Source organism: Nomascus leucogenys, chromosome X (assembly GCF_006542625.1).
Source record: "Nomascus leucogenys isolate Asia chromosome X, Asia_NLE_v1, whole genome shotgun sequence".
Lineage (NCBI taxonomy): Eukaryota > Metazoa > Chordata > Mammalia > Primates > Hylobatidae > Nomascus > Nomascus leucogenys.
The window spans coordinates 61,561,991-61,586,152 of record NC_044406.1 but is presented as its reverse complement, the minus strand read 5'-3'; the positions used below and the strand labels follow the sequence as shown (position 1 = coordinate 61,586,152).

At 41.0% G+C, this 24,162-nt stretch overlaps 1 protein-coding gene and 1 pseudogene across 4 annotated transcripts in view; both read right to left on the bottom strand.

Annotated features, from left to right (window-relative positions):
• EDA (ectodysplasin A) overlaps window positions 1-24,162 on the bottom strand; it is a 421,035-nt gene that overhangs the window by 326,583 nt on the left and 70,290 nt on the right. The gene's annotated exons all lie outside the window — the stretch shown is intronic.
• LOC115833509 lies at window positions 22,371-22,570 on the bottom strand (annotated as a pseudogene).

Sequence of the window (24,162 nt, the reverse complement as noted above, 5' to 3'; positions counted from 1 at the left end):
GTCAATTTTCCCCATATTGATCCACAGGTTTACTATAATTCCTATAAAAATCCCAAAAAGGATTTTTGTAGACATACACAAGCTTATTTTAAGTTATATGGAAAGGCACAGGCCCCAGAATAGGTAGAACAACCCTGGAAAAGAGAAAAAAAGGAGAAGGAATCACTCTAGCACATATTAACACAACATATATAGCTACCGTAATCAAAACAGCATGGTATTAGTGGAAGGTAGACATATAGCTCCATGAGACAAAACAGAGAAAATATGCTCACATAAATATGTATGACTAAAGTCAAACCCAATTCAATGGAGGAAGCATAGCCTTTTCAACAAATGATGCTGGAGCAATTGGATATCCCCAGGCAAGAAAAGTAACCCTGAAATAATCTTCAAAATTTATATAAAAGTTAACTCAAAATGTAACATAGACTTAAATATAAAAGTAAAATTATAAAACCTTTTTTAAAAATAAGATAAAATCTTTGGGAACTAGGTTGAGGCAAAGAGTTCTTAGACTTGACACAAAAAGTATGATCCATAAAAGGAAAAATTGATAAATTGAACCTCACCAAAATTTAAAACTCTTGCTCTGTGAAAGCCTATGTGAGCACAACAAAAAAGTAAGCTTATAGACTAGGAGAAAATATTTCCAAACCACATATTTGAAAATGAACTTACATCTAGAATATATAAAGAACTCTCAAAACTCAAGAGTAAATTAAAAATAAAACAAAAGACATGAAGAGACACTTAACTAAAGACACAGAGATTGCAGATCAGTACATGAAAAGATGTTCAATATCATTAGCCATCAGGGAAATTAAAATTAAAATTACTATGATATACTACTACATACCTATCCAAATGGCTAATATTAAAAACAGTGACAGTGCCAAATGCTGGAAAGAATGTGGAGAAAGAGAACCACTCATGGTGGGAATGTAAAATAGTATAGCCACTATGGTAAAGTAAAATTATAAATTTTGTATAAAGTAAAATTACAAATTATTGTAAATAGTTTGGCAGTTTCTTGGGAAAAAAAAACAACTAAACATGCAACTATAATACAACCCTGCAACTGGATTCTTTTTTTTTTTTTTTTTTTGAGACAGAGTCTCGCTCTGTCGCCCAGGCTGGAGTGCAGTGGCGCAATCTCGGCTCACTGCAAGCTCTGCCTCCCGGGTTCACGCCATTCTCCTGCCTCAGCCTCTCCAAGTAGCTGGGACTACAGGCGCCTGCCACCATGCCTGGCTAATTTTTTTTGTATTTTTAGTAGAGACGGGGTTTCATCGTGGTGTTGATCTCCTGACCTCGTGATCTGCCTGCCTCGGCCTCCCAAAGTGCTGGGATTACAAGCGTGAGCCACCAGATTCTTGGGCATTTATCCCAGAAAAATAAAAACTTATGTTCAAACAAAAACCTACACACAAATGTTCATGGCAGCTTTCTTTGTAACTGACAAAAACTGGAATAAGCCTTGATGTCCTTCAACAGGTGACTGGTTAAACAAACTACAGTTCATCCACACAATGAAACATTACTCAGCAATAAAAAGGAACAAACTATTAATACATACAACAATTTGGATGGATTCCAAGGGGACTATGCTGAGTGAGAAAAAGTAAATCCCAAAGTGTACATACCATATGATTCCATTTACATGACATTTTAGAAATGACAAAACTGTAGAAACAGATTAGTGGTTGCCAGGGGTTAGAGATGGGGTAAAGGGAGGGTACACAGGAGGCAATGGATGTGTTTATAAAAGGACAAAACAAAGGATCCTTTTGATGTTGGAACTGTTCTGTATCTCAACTGTGGTAGTAGATACACAAGGCTACACAGATAAGATTGTATACAACTACAAGTAAATCTGGAGAAATATGAATAAGATGGGTAGATTGTACCAATGTCAGTTCCTGGTCATGATATTATACTATAGTTTTGCAAACTGTTACCATTAGCGGAAACTAGAGTGTACAAAGGAGCTCTCCGTATTATTTCTTAAAATTGCATGTGAATCTACAATTTTCTTTTTTTATTATACTTTAAGTTTTAGGGTACATGAGCACAACGTGCAGGTTTGTTACATATGTATACATGTGCCATGTTGGTGTGTTGCACCCATTAACTCGTCATTTAACATTAGGTATATCTCCTAATGCTATCTTTCCCCCTCCCCCCACCCCACAACAGGCCCCGGTGTGTGATGTTCCCCTTCCTGTGTCCAGGTGTTCTCATTGTTCAATTCCCACCTATGAGTGAGAACATGTAGTGTTTGGTTTTTTGTCCTTGCGATAGTTTGCTGAGAATGATGGTTTCCAGCTTCATCCATGTCCCTGCAAAGGACATGAACTCATCATTTTTTATGGCCGCATAGTATTCCATGGTGTATATGTGCCACATTTCCTTAATCCAGTCTATCATTGTTGGACATTTGGGTTGGTTCCAAGTCTTTGCTGTTGTGAATAGTGCCACAATAAACATACGTGTGCATGTGTCTTTATAGCAGCATGTTTTATAATCCTTTGGGTATATACCCATGAATGGGATGGCTGGCTCAAATGGTATTTCTAGTTCTAGATCCCTGAGGAATCACCACACTGACTTACACAATGTTTGAACTAGTTTACAGTCCCACCAACAGTGTAAAAGTGTTCCTATTTCCCCACATCCTCTCCAGCACCTGTTGTTTCCTGACTTTTTAATGATGGCCATTTTAACTGGTATGAGATGGTATCTCACTGTGGTTTTGATTTGCATTTCTCTGATGGCCAGTGATGATGAGCATTTTTTCACATGTCTGTGGGCTGCATAAATGTCTTCTTTTGAGAAGTGTCTGTTCATATCCTTTGCCTACTTTTTGATGGGGTTGTTTAAGGTCCAATGTCAAGAGACAAATATGAATTGCATCTATATATACTAATAATTAACATGTGGAAACCAAAATTAAAGACATATTACCATTTATAATTACTCCAAATGAATGACTACTGGGTACATAATGAAATGAAGGCAGAAATAAAGATGTTCTTTGAAACCAACAAGAACAAAGACACAACATACCAGAATCTCTGGGACACGTTCAAAGCAGTGTGTAGAGGGAAATTCATAGCACTAAATGCCCACAAGAGAAACCACAAAAGATCTAAAATTGACACCCTACCATCACAATTAAAAGAACTAGAGAAGCAAGAGCAAACACATTCAAAAGCTAGCAGAAGGCAAGAAATAACAAAGATCAGAGCAGAAATGAAGGAAATAGAGACACAAAAAACCCTTCAAAAAAATCAATGAATCCAGGAGCTGGTTTTTTGAAAAGATCAACAAAATTAATAGACTGCTAGCAAGACTAATAAAGAAAAGAGTGAGGAATCAAATAGATGAAATAAAAAATGATAGAGGGGATATCACCACCGATCCCACAGAAATACAAACTACCATCAGAGAATACTAAAAACACCTCTACGCAAATAAACTAGAAAATCTAGAAGAAATGGATAAATTCCTCGACACAAACACCCTCCAAAGACTAAACCAGGAAGAAGCTGAATCTCTGAATAGACCAATAACAGGCTTTGAAATTGAGGCAATAATTAATAGCTTACCAACCAAAAAATGTCCAGGACCAGATAAATTCACAGCTGAATTCTACCAGAGGTACAAGGAGGAGCTGGTACTATTCCTTCTGAAACTATTCCAGTCAATAGAAAAAGAGGGAATCCTCCCTAACTCATTTTATGAGGCCAGCATCATCCTGATACCAAAGCCTGGTGGAGACACAACAAAAAAAAGAGAATTTTAGACCAATATCCCTGATGAACATTGATGCAAAAATCCTCAATAAAATACTGGCAAACCCGAATCCAGCAACACATCAAAAAGCTTATCCACCATGATCAAGTGGGATTCACCCCTGGGATGCAAGGCTGGTTCAACATACGCAAATCATGAAATGTAATCCGGCATATAAACAGAACCAAAGACAAAAACCACATGATTATCTCAATAGATGCAGAAAAGGCCTTTGACAAAATTCAACAACGCTTCATGCTAAAAACTCTCAATAAATTAGGTATTGATGGGACGTATCTCAAAATAATAAGAGCCATCTATGACAAACCCACAGCCAATATCATACTGAATGGGCAAAAACTGGAGGCATTCCCTTTGAAAACTGGCACAAGACAGGGATGCCCTCTCTCACCACTCCTATTCAACATAGTGTTGGAAGTTCTGGCCAGGGCAATCGGGCAGGAGAAGGAAATAAAGGGTATTCAATTAGGAAAAGAGGAAGTCAAATTGTCCCTGTTTGCAGACGACATGATTGTATATCTAGAAAACCCCATCGTCTCAGCCCAAAATCTCCTTAAGCTGATAAGCAACTTCAGCAAAGTCTCAGGATACAAAATCAGTGTGTAAAAATCACAAGCATTCCTATACACCAATAACAGACAAACAGAGAGCCAAATCATGAGTGAACTCCCATTCACAATTGCTTCAAAGAGAATAAAATACCTAGGAATCCAACTTACAAGGGATGTGAAGGACCTCTTCAAGGAGAACTACAAGCCACTGCTCAATGAAATAAAAGAGGATACAAACAAATGGAAGAACATTCCATGCTCATGGGTAGGAAGAATTAATATCGTGAAAATGGCCATACTGCCCAAGGTAATTTATGGATTCAATGCCATCCCCATCAAGTTACCAATGACTTTCTTCACAGAATTGGAAAAAACTACTTTAAAGTTCATATGGAACCAAAAAAGAGCCCACATTGCCAAGTCAATCCTAAGCCAAAAGAACAAAGCTGGAGGCATCACGCTACCTGACTTCAAACTATACTACAAGGCTACAGTAACCAAAACAGCATTGTACTGGTACTAAAACAGAGATATAGACCAATGGAACAGAACAGAGCCCTCAGAAATAATGCCACATATCTACAACTATCTGATCTTTGACAAGCCTGACAAAAACAAGAAATGGGGAAAGGATTCCCTATTTAATAAATGGTGCTGGGAAACCTGGCTGGCCATATGTAGAAAGCTGATACTGGATCACTTCCTTACACCTTATACAAAAATTAATTCAAGATGGATTAAAGACTTACATGTTAGACCTAAAACCATAAAAACCCTAGAAGAAAACCTAGGCAATACCATTCAGGACATAGGCATGGGCAAGGGCTTCATGTCTAAAACACCAAAAGCAATGGCAACAAAAGCCAAACTTGACAAATGGGATCTAATTAGACTAAAGAGCTTCTGCACAGCAAAAGAAACTACCATCAGAGTGAACAGGCAACCTACAGAATGGGAGAAAATTTTTGCAATCTACTCATCTGACAAACAGCTAATATCCAGAATCTACAATGAACTCAAACAAATTTACAAGAAAAAAAAAAGAATCTACAATTTTCTTAATAACAACATCGGTTTAAAATGCTGGGGACATAGACAGGAGTGATGGCCCATGCCTGTAGTCCCAGTTCCTCTGGAGGTTGAGGTGAGAGTATCTCTAGAGTCCAAAAATTCAAGGCCAGCCTGAGCATCATAGTGATACCCCCTCTTTAAAAAGAGAAAAAAATAATGCTGAAGACAGTTTAAAGAAAAGAGAAATCAGTGGACCCTAGGAGCTAGTTTTCAAGTTTTTAAGAAAAAAACTCATTCACTGTCCCCTCCGTTTCTTCCTTCCTTTACTTTTGATATAAATGTTATCAGGTAAGTGCTATAACTGTTTTTATATCCTGATTTTAGGAAAGTATTTGACGGTGTCTCACAATAGCTTTATAGAGTCAAAACTGATGTGCCACATTAGAGCTGAGAGAACTTGTAAACATTTCAAAGACCATACTCAAGACTGACTGAAAGATTAAATGTCAATCAATGGTCCCTAGCCAAATGCTAAAAGGCCACATATCCTTCAAGATTTCCACTGATGGTTTGGAAATCAAACAGAAAGCATATAGTTTACTGAATCTGCAGATGGTCTGAAGTACATAAGGGTACTGATATTTGAATAGTCAGAATTAGGAATTAACAGACTATACTGGCTGTTAGATACACAATGAAAAATAACATAAACAAATAAAAAGCCTTTCACAAAGGTCCAAACTTACAATTAAATAAACACAGCAGCATCTGTGAAAGAGTTTTAAGCTGATGGAAAGCCCAGTGAACCATCATGATCTCAGACTTCATCTCTTACTGTTTCTGCTACATTGACAACTTTGCCATTCCTCAAACACACCAAGAACACATTCTAGACTCAGGATCTTTGCACATGCTATTTTCTCTATCCAGTTGGTTCTTCTCCCAAGTATCTGCATGATGTTATCCTTCATTTCTTCGGGGTCTTGCTTTATCACAGAGGCATTTCTTGACCACATAAGTGAGACAGCAACTCCCACCCCTCACTTTTTATATATCCCTTTCCTTGCTCTAAGTTTCTCCTGTATTTGCTTCCACCTAATATATTATAGATCTATTTTTTATATTTTTTGTCTGCCCCCACTCCAGCTCCCATCAAAATGGGAGCAGGTAACAGGAACTTTGTTTTCTTCCTAGCCAGATACAGGTTTTGTTGGACTTAAAATATATGAGTTGCAGAATTTTCTTCAAGAACAATAATACAAAATTACAAATACAAAATTAGTTATAGGGCCTTAGAAGATGTCCCTGCAAGTGAAGGGCCTTGGAATTTAAGCTTCATTCACTTTATAGTAAATCCACCTCTAATCACTGTTATAGCCCCAGTTCCTAGCACAGCTCCTCATACATGTGTGAAGCCTCCATACTTGAGTCCTTACCTAATGAACTGATGAACTAAAACCTACGTACATAAAAACTAACTCAAAGCCCAACTTCACAGTATACTTTTGTAACAAATAGCTGAGTGTCCACCAATCACAGTAGCCAAGCTTCAGTCAACTGCAGGTAGCTAACTGATTACACCATGCTCAAATAAGGCAAAGGCAGAGCTGGAACCAATCAAGCTGTCTCTCTTAGGGCACTCAGTTTTTCGTCCATAAATGCTGCAGGCAAGAGTTCTGTTAACCTGTTCTGGTTTTGAGGGCTGCCCAATTTGTGAATCATTCTTTGCTCAATTAAACTCTGTTAAATTTAGTTTGTCTAAAGTTTTTCTTTTAACAGATTGGCATCAGAAGTCAGATCCAAAGTAGAACTCCAGTGACCCCCAGTAGCACTGAGTGACTAAGTAAAAGTACCCAACAGAGCCCATTATGCCCACTGATCTATTACAGCAACTGGGGTCATGGGTGATTTCTCTCTCAGATTCTGGGCTCCACAAATTTGTTGCTTGAGCTCTCGAATTTATTTTAGCATTTTTTAAATCCACAATGGATTCAGAAGTCACAATAGAAACAGGAATGGGTACTGTATGGGGGTGCCGCAGGTGTCTGCCTGGGTCAGACAGAAACTGGACTGGGTTCAATAGGTAGGTAAGGTTACTAGAATATGATAGGAAATCATGGGTTCATCTGGATCCAAAAAGTTTAGAACTCCTCCATGTGGAACTCTAGCAAATTTCATGTATAAGAACTATGGATATAGAACCTGTGTTTTTCTAGAGAAATGTGTGAACTTAAAGTAACTTAGAGTTACAGTGGGCACAGTGGGAAAACTCCTTACAAAAGGCAAACAGTTGGGTGTCTTTACAGCTACAACATCTACAAGGACCAAGAAGACCTTGTGGTATAAATTTTAAACCAAAAACAAGGGGTCCCAAACTAAAGTACCCTGTGCTCTGAGATGTCTGCCTTTATCATAAACAGCCAGAGAATTGGAAAATAAATTGTCAGTTTTTACAGAAGACATCTGATGAACTCACTCACTTTGTCCTGCACTATTTCCTCACTAGAAGAAGCCCCCAAAGGCTTCACTCCTTGGATGATAATTAACCAATTTCTCAGAGAGAAACAAAGAATATTTCCATGGTGGAGGTTTCAAATTATGTCTAAAAGATTCCTGTGTCCAAACCTGTCTAATACCACTTGGACCATTTTCAGAAAAATATTTGTAAGAATTAGTTCTCTCTGTTTTCTGTACTTACTCTTGCTTCTCCTATAGGAACCTCTCAGTTGACTGAAACCTGTCTTCTCAAAACCCTGCTGACTATATGTTCTGCCAACTCTGTCCACCTCTTTCTGTTCAACATGATCTTTGGAGAGAGAAAATATTTTATGTTGACTGATGATTCTGACTGTTCTTTATCTTTCTCTCCATCTTTCTCTTTATCCTCCTCTGCCTACTGTAAACCAAAAATAAAATTCTAAGGTACCCCCAACCACCTGAATGGACTTCTTCCTAGGCCAGGGCACTTTAAAATTTAACCTGAGAGACTGGTTCAGGCCATGACAGGAGGTGGGGGTCAGACATGCCTCATTAGGCCTCTTCAGCATTAACATCAACATAGTCTGATAAGAAACATTTATAATCTATTCTCTCTGAAACCTGCTGCCTGGAGGCTTCATTTGCATGATAAAACCTTGGTCTCCACAACTTCTTATCTCAACATAGACATTCTTTTCTATTGATAACTCTTTCAACCAATTGCCAATTAGAAAAATTGTAAATCTACATACAACCTGGAAGCCTCCCCACCCCCACCCTTCTTCAAGTTGTCCTGCCTTTCTGGACTGAACCAATGTATTTCTTAAATGTGTTTGATTGAAGTTTCACATCTCCCTAAAATGTATAAAACCAAGCTGCACCCTAAACACCTTGGGCACATATTCTCAGGATCTCCTGAGGGCTGTGTCATGGGTCATGGTCACTCATATTTGGATCAGACAAAATCTTTTCAAAAATATTCTACAGAGTTTGACACTTTTCATCGATAGTACTCTAAATTTATTAACCTTTTTGCTTATTTTCCCATCTCAGGATAAAAAAGTTGTTTAGAGAAGTTCAGCCCTCAGATAAAGGTGGCCTGCTTCTTTAACCACTCTATGCCTTCATCAAAATCTTAAACTCAGAACAACAGTGAAATGTATCCTAGGCTGGCATAGAAGATGCTTTGTCTGCCCTATGCATTAATGGGAACCACTCTGAACTCAGAACTAATTTTAACTAATTTAAAAACTTGGGCTGGGATCTGCCTATTTTTAGTTATTTTGAGACGTTTTTGTAAAATAAATTTACATCTATAAAGGAAATCTCCATTTATAAGGCTGTCTCTGTCTCTGCACCTGAAGAAAGGCAGGACTCTTATTAGAAGCTCTTACAGTTGAGAAAGCATTGACTTAAATTTACATAACAAGCCTTACCTTTGTTTAAGGTGATTTTCCTGGCCATCTTGTCTTAACTGGGCCTTTACCTATACCTTCTTTTTTCGGTTTGAGCAAATAATGACAATTAGTGCTGAAATCTGAATTCTGTACCTTTGAGATATAAATTTTGTACCTTGTTTTACCTAAGAACCATCACTTTAGAAATGCAAATTTGGCGTAGAAAATTTTTAGATGGTTCTTAAAAATGAGATGACTAAAATGGACAGTGATGGGGTTAAAACAAAGGTTGAATCTAACAAAGGATGGATGGACCACAGGGACTCCCTGTTGGTCCCCCAACATTTCAGGGACCCAAACCAGTCCACTCTATTTACCTCAGTTTGGAGAAATTTTAAAAGCCCAAAGACAAATATAATGAGCAGCCTAACTAAAAATTGCTTAGGGCAGGCCGGGCGCGGTGGCTCACGCTTGTAATCCCAGCACTTTGGGAGGCCGAGGCAGGCGGATCACGAGGTCAGGAGATCGAGACCACGGTGAAACCCCGTCTCTACTAAAAATACAAAAAATTAGCTGGGCGTGGTGGCAGGCGCCTGTAGCCCCAGCTACTTGGAGAGGCTGAGGCAGGAGAATGGCGTGAACCCAGGAGGCAGAGCTTGCAGTGAGCCGAGATCGTGCCACTGCACTCCAGCCTGGGTGACAGAGCGAGACTCCATCTCAAAAAAAAAAAAAAATTGCTTAGGGTAATAATCAGGCAGGTCATTTTAAAAAAGGACAAAGGTCCCTTGACTCAATCCCTACTGCTACTGTGAGTAAAATGGTCAGAGGTCGAAGAAAAGAGGTATCTTCAGAGTAAATCGTGTTGGGGAAAGATGAATGGGCCCCTTAGAAGAATAGATGATGTTGTGACAAGGTTTGTCTGGTTGCGATGGACTTCTGGCCTTCTCTCTTGCGATAACAGTTAATCTTCAGAGGACTGATGACAATTGAGTTCCTTTTGTAGCATTAGTCTTTAGGCAGATGGAGGGGGGACTCAGAAAGCCTCTGTATTTTGCTGTTATTCTTTTTTCTTTCTTTTTTTTGGGTGGGGGATGGAGTGTCACTCTTGTAGCCCAGGCTGGAGTGCAATGGTGTGATCTCAGCTCACGGCAACCTCCGCCTCCCGGGTTCAAGCCATTCTCCTGCCTCAGCCTCCCGAGTAGCTAGGATTACAGGTGCCCATCATGACATCCAGCCAATTTTGTATTTTTTCTTACTAGAGACGGGGTTTCACCATGTCGGCCAGGCTGGTCTTGAACTCCTGACCTTAGGTCATTGGCCCACCTTGGCCTCCCAAAGTGCTGGGATTACAGACGTGAGCCACCGCGCCTGGCCTATTTTGCTGTTTTTCAAGTGCTTCAGCTCAAAGTCATCAACATAACAAAAATATGTATACCGATATACATATTTTAGGGTGGTATTTCCTGAACTCCTTCAATGGCCAGTTTTGTTTAATGAGCAATTCAAGAATTGTCAAGAATAAGTAAATTAAGTGAATGTAAACAGGATACAAGTTTAAGTGAACTTGTCAAAATTTCAAAAATCTTTTTCAGTAACTTAAAATCTTAAAGTCATTCTATGTTATATTAAGCACAGTAGTCCCCATCTTATCCTTGGGAGATAAATTCCAAGACACCCAGTAGATGCACTGATGGACCCTCCCACCCACTCCCCCCACTCCTCACCTCTGGGCAAGGGCATTCCGAAGTTAACCTGAAAACTAGTTCAGGTGATAATGGAAGATTTCTCATTATACCCTCCTCCCGTTTGAAATTCAGGCACAGCTGACTAACATTAACATCAAAACAGAGACCTTAAAACTGACAGAACAGACCCTTCAGGTCTGATAGGAAATATTTACAATCTATTCTCGCTGAAGCCTGTTACCTCTGCTACCTGGAGGCTTTGTCTGCATGATAAAATCTTGGTCTCCACAACCTCTTATCTTAACCCAGACATTCTTTCTATTGATTCCAGGTCTTTAGATAATAACTGTTTCAACCAATCACCAATCAGAAAATCTTTGAATCTGCCTATGACCTGAAAACCCCAGCTTCCAGTTGCTTTGCCTTTCCGGACCAAATCAATATACATATTACATGAACTGATTGATGTTTTATGTCTCCCTAACACGTGTAAAACCAAGCTGTAGCACATGTTCTCAGGATTTACTGGGGCTGTGTCACAGGCCATTGGTCATTCATATTTGGCTCAGAATAAATCTCTTGAAATGTTTTACAGAGTTCAACTCTTTTCATCAACGCCTGAAACCAAAGGTAGTACCAAACTCTATATATACTATGTTGTTATCAATACATACATACCTATGATAAGATTTAGCTTATAAATTAGGCACAGTAAGAGATTAACAACTAATAAAATACCAAAATTATAATGATATATTACAATAAAAGTAATATAGACATGGTCTTTCTCTCTCTCTGAAAGATTCTCCCTAGGGCCTGACTTAAGGGAATGAATAACTCCTCCCTTCTCAGGCCCGGTCCCAAGATGCAAGACCACTTCCACCAACAGCATGCCTCAGCAAGATAGCAGAAGCAGGAAGAGAGCTGGCCGGAAGACACGTACCCCCTGAAGACCGAGACAGAGGCCGTCAGGGTACTGCGTAGCAGTTACATAAGGCTGAGACACTTTCTGTTCACAGGAGACTATAAAACCCCTGCCCCAGCCTCATTTGGTGCTGACGCCATTTTAGGCCTCAGCCCGCCTGCACCCAGGCACTCATTAAAACAGTGTGTTGCTCCCCACTACCTCGTGTTGTCTGTTGGCACGCTCTCGGGATTCGAACAGATACAAGAACCTTTCATCTGGTGCCGAAAACCGGGAGGGGCTCCGGTCCCCCGTGGACCTACGCCTCCACCCTGGAGAGCAGGCCACAGCAGCCAGACAAAGGAAACTACTCAGCCTCCAGTCGCCTCTCTGTGCATGCACATCAGTCACTGATCTCACCTACCAGTAAAGTTTCCCGGGAGCCTGGTTAACAGGGAAAAATCTGCACGGCCTCTCTTGGTTTCTCCGGTCTGAAAATCCAACGTTGGTCCAAGAAGGTTCTAGAGTGTGCCAGGTACTCGCTGATCATCTGGTGTTGGGGGGACGCTTCTAAGCCATTTGATCCCATTCCAGGAACGAAAAAGGCAGCAGTGACAATTGCTCCTTTTATCGTCTCCCTACGGCCATGCAAGATGGTCTCCCTTTCACTTTTCTCCCAAGCCTACCCTCTGTTATGGGAAATTCCCAGTCTTCTATTCCAAAGGACAGCCCTCTAGGCTGCCTCATAAAAAAAAAAAAAAAAAAAAAAAAAAAAAACTTGTAAACATTAGGCCTCAGACAAGATATCCGCCCTAAACACCTTGTCTTTTTTGCAATTCAGTCTGGCCACAGTACGAATTAGATAATGGGTCCAAATGGCCTGCAAATGAACATTCGACTTTACAATTTTAACTGACTTAAGCAATTATTGCTGACGGCTGGAAAAATGGGGAGAAATTCCTTATGTCCAGGCCTTTTTGCACTCAGATCACAACCCGACCTCTGCAGTTCTTGCTCACCTGTTCAAATCCTTCTCCTCCATTCTCACCGCCCTGATCGCCTTTCTCCTCCCAGCCCTACCTCTTTTTCCTTGTTGGATCCAGCAGACTGCTGTCCACCCCTCCCAGCACCTACCTCTCTCTCTCAACCACCTTTAATCCCCCAAGCCTCCTCTTTATCTTCTCAGTTGCCATCTTCCCAGTTGCCATCCTCTCAGCTGCCATCTTCCCAGCCACCATCTTCCCAATCAGCAGAATCCACTTCTTTTCCTACACCTTCCCCTCCTCAGGACAATTCTAGTATTGTCTGTACCCATTATCCTCCCCCCACCGCCCTCTCCTGAGGCCTGTAAACCCATCCTGCCACCTTATGCCCCTATCTATCCTCCACTGCCTATCAGCTCAACCCCCCTTCCCCCTTCAAACCCTCAGCAGGAACCACTTCCGGCTTCTTCCTTCTCTCCCACCTATACTCACTCAGGCACCATCTTTGGCCCATGCCCCACCCTTACTTCAGCGCCTGTGCTGGAGTGCTCCCTTCAGGAAGTAGCAGGAACTGAAGGTATTGTTAGAGTTCATGTTCCCTTCTCCCTTACTGATCTCTCTCAAATTAACAAAAGACTTGGTTCATTTCCAGAAGACCCTACCTCTTATATTAGAGTTTCAGTACCTCACCCAGTCTTATGAACTTGGCATGACCTTTACATTATCCTCTCTTCCACCCTCACCCCAGAAGACTGGGACCATATCTGGACCCTAGCTCAGGCGTATGCTAATACAATTCATCACCAAGCTCCTGCCCAGCCTACTGGCGCAAAGGCAGTCCTCAACCAGGACCCCCACTAGGATTATCAAGACGGGGCCCCTGGACGCTGCCATCGAGACCACATGATTGTGTGTCTCCTTGCAGGACTCAAAAAGGGTGTCCATAAAACAATCAACTATGAAAAACTTTCAGAAATCACCCAGGGTCCTGACGAAAACCCAGACCTTTTTCTCTCTTGTTTAACTGAAGCCATGAGAAAGTATACCAACCTAGACCCAGCCAGCTCAGAAGGGACCACTATTTTAAACCTTTGGTTCATCTCCCAATCCACCCCCGATAACCGGCACAAGCTTCAGAAGCTTGACGGTGGCCCTCAAATCCCACAACAAGACCTTCTTAATTTTGCCTTCAAAGTCTTTAACAATCGTGATGAGGAAAGTAAAAGGCAAAAACAGGCAGTTTCAAATGCTTGCCTCCACCATCAGGGGCCCTGCAGGCCCATGGGCCACAGCTCCACACAGAATCCTCCTAGAATCCACCTCCACCTGGCACCTGTTTCAACTGTGGCAATGAAGGCCACTGGTCCAGACAATGACTAAACCCAGCTAAGCCCACCAGGTCATGCCCCCTCCGCAGAGGACCCCACTGGAAGTTGGACTGTGAGTGGCCCCCACAAGGACCGCCCCCATCCCTTCCTGAGCCGGCCAAAACCTCCTACTCAGATCTCATCAGCCTTGCTGCTGAAGACTGACGGTGCCCTGCAACAGATGCCCCAGCAACTACCATCTCTTCATCCGAGCCAAGGGTAACTCTGATGGTGGCAGGTAAGCCAGCCTGCTTTTTTAAAATTAATACTGGGGCAACCTACTCTGCTTTACCTAATTTTTCAGGACCCACCTAGTCCTCCCAAGTCTCTGTTGTGGGAATTAATGGACAAGTCTCCAAACCCTGAGCCACCCCTCCACTTTTCTGCTCCCTGCACACCTTTTCCTTCACTCGCTCTTTCTTAGTCCTGCCCTCATGCCCAACTCCACTCCTAGGCAGAGACATCCTTTCAAAACTCCACACTATTCTCCACTTCCACATTCCCCATAGTGCCCAACGCATCAACCCAGACCCCTCTGGGGCTTCTAACTTTCTTCTACTCCTCCAACCTCCCACCTTAAAACATGCAACCTTTCCTTATTCCCCATCCATAGTCAACCCCACTGTTTGGGATACTTCCACACCTCTTTCCTCAGTCACAACACACCACACTCCTGTCTGCATTACCCTTAAAGAGCCCACCCAGTTCCTATCACAGAAGCAGTATCCCATCCCCCAAGCAGCTCTCATATGCCTAAAGCCTATCATTTCTCGCTTCCTTGCCAGTCACCTACTCCGCCCAACAGACTCCCCTTGTAACACACCAATTCTACCTGTCAAAAAGCCAGATGGAACTTATCACTTAGTCCAGGACCTCAGGCTCATTAACCAAGCTGTATTCCCAGTATGTCCAGTAGTTCCTAACCCATATACTTCACTTTCTGCAATTCCCTCCAATACCACCCATTTTTCTGTTCTAAACCTAAAGGATGCTTTTTTCACAATTCCTTTACACCCTGATTCTCAAGACTTCTTTGCCTTTATGTGGGAAGACCCCGACACTCACCTTTCATACCAGCTCACATGCGTACTACCTCAAGGTTTCAGAAACAGCCCCCACTATTTTGGGCAGGCCCTTGCTCACAACCTCTGCACCTTATCCCTAAAACTGTCCACTCTCCTTCAATATGTTAATGATCTGCTCCTGTGTAGCCCCTCTCAGAGACTGCAACACTTCTTGGCAGAACAGGGGTATCAGGTCTCCCCTAAGAAAGCACAAATATGCACCCCCTCAGTCACCTATCTAGGCCTAGCTCTTACCCCACGAACCTGACAGCTCACAACCGACCGCATATCCCTACTCCGGTCCCTCCTGCCTCCGCAAACTAAGCAAGAAATTATCTCTTTTCTAGGACTAGCGGGATATTTTAGGCTCTGGGTTCCCTTCTTCACTCTACTTGCTAAACTTATACCAAGCTGCTAAAGGCCCTCTCCATGAGCCTTTAAACCCTGCGCAGACTATTACCCAACCTTTCCATCTACTCCATAAGGCTCTCATCTCAGCCCCCGTCCTCACTTTCCCAGACCTCACCAAACCTTTCTCCCTCTATACCAGTGAATGGCATGGAGTTGCACTAGGTGTTCTAACCCAGTCTAAGGGACCCACCCTCCAGATTGTTGCCTACCTCTCTAAACAGCTTGAAGCCACAGTTCTCAGATGACCTGCCTGCCTCCAAGCATCAGCGGCAGCTGCAGTCCTCACTCTTAAAAGCATAAAACTATCTCTCCATGCCAACCTAACAGTTTATTCAACCCATAACATCAAAGACATGCTAGCTCACCGCAGTGTACTAAGTCTCATCCCTGCCCCATGCCTTCTCCAACTGTATGCTCTATTCATAGAAACTCCCCACATCACCATGCTAACCAGCTCCCATCTAAACTTGGCCATGCTCTGTCCCTGTCCTTGTTCTCTCCTCTTTACTCCTCAGAAGAAAAGGAGGACTATCAAGCCCAAAACCTTCAAAAACAAGGACCATGGTATGTAAAGGGAGGGTGCTTCATTGTTCCTCACTCTTAAAACAATTCCTATCCTCTAAAGTCTCCACAACTCTTTTCATGTCGGGTACAAACCTCTCTTCCAACTTCTCCACCCTATTCTCACTTGTCCTCACTTTTCTAGCCGTGTTTGAGAAATCACCCAGACCTGCTTTATCTGCCACTCAGTGTCACCCCAGGAGTCCTTCCGCCGCTGCTTTTTCCTACCCACCAAGCCCGGGGCCAGGCACCCGGGCAAGATTGGCAAGTAGACTTCACTCACATGCCACCCGATAAACAGCTCCGCTATCTTCTAGTCTTTGTCTGTACTTTCTCCGGGTGGGTAGAAGCATCCCCAACAACTTCAGAAGGTGCAAATGTCGTCACACAAACTCTCATCATGCATAGAATTCCCCGTTTTGGACTCCCAACACCCATCCAATCTGATAACAGCCTGACTTTATCAGCCAAATTACCCAAGGCGTCTCTACATCCTTGGGAATAAAATGGATTCTCCACACACCCTACAGGCCCCAATCTTCAGGCAAAGTTGAAAAGGTCAACTCTGTCCTTAAAGACCAACTCACCAAGCCCAACTCTAGAAACCCGCCAGTCGTGGACAAAAAAATCTCTCATTTGCCCTCATGAGACTCTGTGCAACACAAAAAGCACCCTCTTTTTATAGTCCCTTTGAAATCATGTATGGCCGAACTTTTCTTTTAGGGCCTCCACCCTTACCAGACTCTGAGCCACCTGGAAATTACCCCCCTTCCTTAATCCAGACACTGTCTTTTATTCATGAAGCAACAAATGAGGCCATGCCTCTGCCTGTCGACACCTCCTTGTCCTCTCAACATAACTGTCTTGCAGGCACAGATGTGTTCATCTGCCAACCTAACCCTCACAAAAAGCTATAACCGAAGTGGACAGGCCCTACACTGTGATACTCAGCATGCCAACTGCAGTGAGAGTCCAAGGACTCCCCTGCTGGATCCGTCGCACCAGGGTCAAGCTCACCCCACAAGGATACTCCTTCCTCCAAAACATTAACAGTGGGCAATACTCTCGGAGTCCCTGTATAGAATAACCTAAACAAAGAAAAACGATCCTTAAAGGTAGAAGGAAGCCAAAGATGGCAAAAGAACAAATGGCCTCTGCAACGGATCATCGAATATCACGGTCCTGCCATTTGGGCTGAGGATGGTTCCTGGGGTTATCGCACTCCCATATATATGCTAAACAGAATAATTAGACTACAGGAGGTTCTAGAGATAATCACTAACCAAACCTCCCCAGCCCTGGAAATGCTCCCGCAACAACAAAATCAAATGCGCGCGGCAATTTATCAAACAGGCTACCACTAGACTAGTTATTAGCAGAAGAGAGTGGGGTCTGTGGTAAGTTTAATATCTCTAATTGCTGTCTTAACATAGACGATAACAAAAAAGCAGTTCTAGAAATTGCTTCAAACATCAGAAAAGTAGCCCATGTACCAGTCCAAACCTGGAAGGGATGGGACCCAACAAACCTTCTGGAGGGTGGTTCTCTAATTAGGAGGATTTAAAACACTGGTAGGGACAGTAATTTTCATCATTGGGTTCCTCCTGTTTCTCCCCTGTATTATCCCACTAATAATAAAAGCTATTAAAAGTCTTGCTGAAACTACAGTTAACCACCAGACAATCCAGATGATGTTCCTGCTGCAACGACACGATGGATACCAACCTGTCTGTCAAGAATACCCCCAAAATTAAGTTTTTCTTTGTTTCCAAGGTGCCCACACCACCCCCCATGTCACGCTTGAAGTAGTTATTGAGAAAGTCATCCCTTTTCCCTTTTTCTATAACAAAATAGATGGGAATGAAAGATTCTCCCCAGGGCCTGAAAGCTTAAGGGAATGAATAACTCCTCCCTTCTCAGGCCCAGTCCCAAGATCCAAGACCACTTGCAAGAGCAACGTGCCTCAGCAAGATACCAGAAGCAGGAAGAGAGCTGGCCGGAAGACACGTACCCCCTGAAGACCGAGAGAGAGGCCATCAGGGTACCACGTAGCAGTTACATCAGACTGAGACACTTTCTGTTTAGAGGAGACTATAAAATCCCTGCCCCACCCTCATTTGGTGCTGACGCCATTTTAGGTCTCAGCCAGTCTGCACCCAGGCGCTCATTAAAACAGCGTGTTGCTCCACACTACCTCGTGTTGTCTGTTGGTGTGCTCTTGGGGTTCGAACCAATACAAGAACCTTTCACTCTCCCTCTCTCAAAATATCTCATTGTATTGTACTCACCTATTTCTGAACTGCAATTGACCGCAGATAACTGAAACTGCAGTAAAGGAGGAATTACTGTAATACATATTCATGAAATGTCTAGGTCATTTCTAAGTAAGTTAAAAATACCAAAATATTAATTACAAAACGTAAATTTAAAGTATACATATTTTGGCATCTTGTTTTCAAACAGTATAGATATGCTATTTGGGTCTGTTAGTAAACATGAAAAAATTACTCTATGAAGAAGCACATGTTCTAGAAATTATGAAATGCATAACCATAAAATGTTTATATATAACAGAGGGTTGTAAATTGTTTTACTTCCTGGGTTTTCACTAGAAATTAAGGTTACTAAGAGCTGAAAATCCTAATCAATATATGGTAATTTAAAATAGAAATAAAAGGAAAACAACTGTTGTACGTGAGTAAAGTAAGACATGTTTTTAGTAAGTGAAGCTATGAGGTATGGAAGAAGAAAAAAAGAGGGTAATTTTTATCCTAAAGTAGAATGATTGATTGTTCCAAAATGAGAAACCAAAAAGTATATGAAAAATAAGAGACATAAAAAGATTACAGAAGGTTTGTGGAAGATAAATCTTATGAAAGTAATTTTATGTGTGATCAAGCTAAGATTAGAAGGAAATTATTCACAAGTTTTTCTAAAAATTGAGCCTTACTACCAAATGTACACTGATGCAAAACTAGAATTTTTTACCTTGTGTTGAAACAATAAGGCTTTCCTGGTTGAGACAGAGTTTCGCTCTTATTGCCCAGGCTGGAGTGCAATGGTGCGATCTTCGCTCACTGCAACCTCTGCCTCCTGGGTTCAAGCAATTCTCCTGCCTCAGCCTCCCAAATAGCTGGGATTACAGGCATGTGCCACCACGCCCAGCTAATTTTGTATTTTCAGTAGAAATGGGGTTTCACTATGTTGGTCAGGCTGGTCTCAAAATCCTGACCTCAGGTGATCCACCCACCTCGGCCTCCCAAAGTGCTGAGATTACAGGTGTGAGCCACTGCGTCCAGCCTTTGATCTGCTCTTACTAGGAAATTTTGAGAGTTCTTTCTTTACCTTTTTGGTAGGTAACTGGCCTAGGAAACAAAGATTCTGTGCTTTATCAAGATGATTCCTTGTGCTTCACGTTCTATATTAGGTTTTTGATTACTTAAGAAAACTGAGGCTGGGTGCAGTGGCTCATGCCTGTAATCCCAGCACTTTGGGAGGCTGAGACGGGAGGTGGGTGGATCACAAGGTCAGGTGTTCGAGACCAGACTGGCCAACATAGTGAAACCCCATCTCTACTAAAAATTAGCTGGGCGTGGTGGCGGGCACTTGTAATCCCAGCTACTCAGGAGGCTGAGGCAGGAGAATCGCTTGAACCTGGGAGGTGGAGGTTGCAGTGAGCCGAGATTGTGCCACTGCACTCCAGCCCAGCCCAGGCGATAGTGCTAGACTCTGTCAAAAAAAAAAAAAAAAAAAAAAAAAAAAAAAAAAAAAAAAAAAAAAAAAAAAAAAAAAAGAAAGGAAGAAAGACAGAAAGAAGGAAAACTGAGTCCTCTAAAAGAGCTAAGGATTTTTCTACAACTATGTTTCTATATTTGCCTTTTAAAGTCTTTTAATTATCACTCTATTTAAATGATTACTGTTACTTCACAGTCACTTATTATATTTTGACCAAGTGTTTTAAACCATATATTTTTTTTCTTTCTTTCTCTTCCTTCCTTCTTCCTTTCCTTTTTCTTTCTCTACAGTGGTGCGATCTCAGCTCACTGCTACCGCCACCTCCCAAGTTCAAGCGATTCTCCTGCCTCAGCCTGCCAAGTAGCTGGGACTACAGGCACACACCACCATACTTGGCTAATTTTTATATTTTTAGTAGAGATAGGGTTTTGCCATGTTGCCCAGGCTGGTCTCGAACTCATGAGTTCAAGCAATCCACCTGCCTTGGCCTCCCAAAGTGCTGGGATTACAGGCATGAGCCACCATGCCAGGCCAAAACCTTTGATATTTTTGACAAGCTTCACAAAATCAAATTCTAATTTAAGTCTCTTTCTTTACTTTGAATTAACTTTGGATTTTCCAGATAAGCCCTTGGAACATCTCAAAAGGATACCTCTCTTTGTGAAAAGAGAAATATAAACTAACTGGGCTTATTCGATATATTAAATTATATGGAAAGTGTTGTCAAATAATAGGTAAAGCTAATCCTTTGAGTTATATTTGTATGGATGTGTTATTAATACGTGTTTCAGAAATTGTATAAAATTCATAGAAATCTAGTAGTCCTGGTATAAGTCATAATTCCAGTTATCTTAAAATGTATGTGGCAAAAATAACTGAATTTCCTTGTCAATTGCATCAACGTTGTAGTGAGCTCTCAACAGGCCTTTAACCATGGCCATTTTAAGCCTTATTATTCACAGATGGTTGTTTACTCTGGTACTTTCCTGAGCAACTATAAGCCTAAAGTGTTTTGTCTTAAAGGAGATTCATGGAAAGGACTCTGACAAGTACAGATTTCTGATAACTTTAATACACCATTAGACTAGGTGAGACTTTCCAGATCTCCAATGAAGAAACTAGTTTTACAAAACTGCTAACCCAAACGCAGAACAAGAATTATTAAATACTAAGGAAATGCTTTGGCAGATTTTCATACCAAGTCAGCCAGTACTGAAATTGTTAAGATATGCAATTTAAAATAACTCCTTAAGACTGATTGAGGTCAGATTACCTATTTTACCCTATTTAATAAACAGTGCTACACCTGAATTGGAGAAACAAATCTGATATTTAAAAGAATATAAATTCAATATTAAGCGACTCATAGAGGGCACAGATGGCCACCTGGTCTTTCTCAAGTCCTTAAAGCCTCCATTATTAAAAGTTCTGTACTTCATAACTCATCATGGAGTATACAAAATTATGCCAATTATGAAAAAATATTAGTGTGGGGACTATTTTTAAATTGCCAAAATGGTTTATAACCAATGTTTGCTTTGTCAAACCCATAATCCTTGGAAGACAATAAAAACTTCAGGTGGTACATCTGTACTTTCTGATAGTCCATTTGAACATTTAGAGACGAATTTCATTCATTTGCCATCTTAAATGGGATATGAGTATTTTCTCATAATAGTCTATATTCTCTGATTGGATAGGAGCTTTCCGTGTAGGAAAGCCAATACTATAACAGTAGCTAAAAAGGTTATTAAAGCATGTATTTCCTTTATGGAGTGCTCCTGGAGAAATCTCCAGCAATAGAAGTACTATTTTACTGGACAGATTATAAAGCAATTGAATAAGGTGTCATGAATACAATGGCATTATCATTGTCCTTATCACCCTCAGTCTTCCGGAAAGACTGAAAGGACAAATGGAATCTAAAAACTGAAATTGGCAAAGTTAACTGAGTCAATTGGATTGTATCTTCATGAAGCTTATTTACAATGGGGAAGTGAGAAGATGTGATATGATAGAAGGGTATGTATGATCAGAGGTACTGTGTCAGAGAGCTGGATGACATGGAAGAGAATGAAGTTTTACTGGGAGGAATTAGGTGGAAATATTATTATAATAACGATAGTATATATATATAGCACTTAATTTATAAAGTATTTTCCGGTATAGTATGTCATTAGGTCCACACTTCACTTAACTCACCTAAACCATTCTCTGGAGATCAGATTGATTTTGGCCTGTGTGAGGAAGAGCTGTTATAGTCATGGTGGTTAAACAGAGAAAGCAGAGTAGTGATTGCCAACCCTGTCATCTTCTCTCCCCTCCCTTTGTTCTGGTTTTGAGGGTTGCTCAATTCATGAATAGTTCTTTGCTCAATTAGACTCTGCTAAATTTAATATTTTTCCCCACCCAGACTGTGTCCTCTGTCTCTTATTCTCCCCAAAGAAAAGAAGAACAATCATTAATGGCAAATGACAATTGAAGTAAACCAACACCAAGAGACAGCTTTACACTTGGGAGATAATATGGTTTTTAGTGCTCTATACATTCAAAGAAACTTCTCCAGTAAGAAACTATAGAAATGATCCCTGAAAGTATAGTCTTTAACTTTAATTTGTCTAAAGATTTTAACAGATGATAGGTGCTCAATAAATATTTATTGAATGAATGAATAATAATGTAGTAGCATTACAAAGGCAAATATTACCTTAACCTACAATAACATATACATCCAGAAATACTCAGATGAAAACTGTGATCATCAGGGCTGGTCAGACCATACCTAAAATATTTTCCCCATTTCAACAAGAAAATGGGGGAGAAAAAAAGCCATCTTTGATCCCAAAAGCCTTGGTTTGAAACCATGTACTATATCCTTCCTTTAGTGCAGCCTGTCTCCTTGTTTTGTACTGCCCATTTCCTTGTATCTCACACATTTTAAGTTTCACAAAGTCAGAAACTATATCTTTCTCTTTCACTGTTGTATTCCTAAATACTGGCACAGTATCTGACTGACAGAAAGGCATTCAGTAAATATATGTTTAATGAAGGATAACTCAGAGAACATCCAAACAAGAGTAGCCTAGATAATGCAGAGATTTAATGCCATGTTTTTCTAACTCAAAGGCATTATATACCAGACACATTCAAAGATAAGATGTGGTTCGTGTCCTCGAGGAGCTCACAATTCAGAGGATGTGTAAAAATACAGCTACAAAACTATGACTAAAATATACAGTGTGGAAAGTGCAACAAAGTAACAAAGCAACAGTTGAAAGCATGTTTAGCCTGGAGTTAGGGGGTTGGAGACTAGTCAGGGGTATGTGGGGATCTTTCTCCCATCTGAATAACTATGGTATGGCAGAGTTTATTATTGCAGTATTAAATAAGGAAGACTTTTGTAACAACTAGATCAGCCTACAAATGACATTAGCTATCTCCCATGAGGACAAGTTCTCCATTGCTGACACGTTGCAAGCCTAGGATGGTGAGAACTTGATGGAGATATTGCAGAAGTGACTGACAAAGAAGATGAGATCTTGAGTTGGATGACTTCTATCTCCATTCTAACCCAGAGATTCTATGACACTTATAGTCTCTGCTTTAGAGAGAGAGGGTAGAAAATCAATATTTTCAAATAAAAATCCTATGCTAATTATATCTGTTTAGCTTTGCCTTAAGGATCAATACTTAATAGAAATTATGTCTGTCCATGCAGAACATATTAGACGTTAATCTTATACCCCAATTCCTTGCTTTGTGATAGTTTGAAATACTGCTTTCTGCCACAACATAACAAGACGAAGTGAACTGATTCTTTGAAGTCACATCTGCATCACAGTACAGCTAATGACAAGCTTCCTAATTTTTCCGGACATGACTAGGAAGAGATTCCTCCATTATCCAATGAAATCAACCATATTAAAGGCAGGGCTTCTGTTCTCAGATATCTTGAGAAACATATACTTTCCCCTCTCCCTTGTTCCCACTCTGATTATGGAACAGTGAACCTGAGGCTGATTTATTACTTAAGAACCAGTTATTGTTTTCCCAAACAGATTTAACAAATTTGTTCCACCTGCCCAATTATATTTCTGATTACTTTCTTGTGGTTTCACTGAAGTTTTTAATCCAAGGAACTACGAAGGTCAAAAAAGATGAAAACTCAGCTAGCCTCTGACCTCAAAGAGATTATA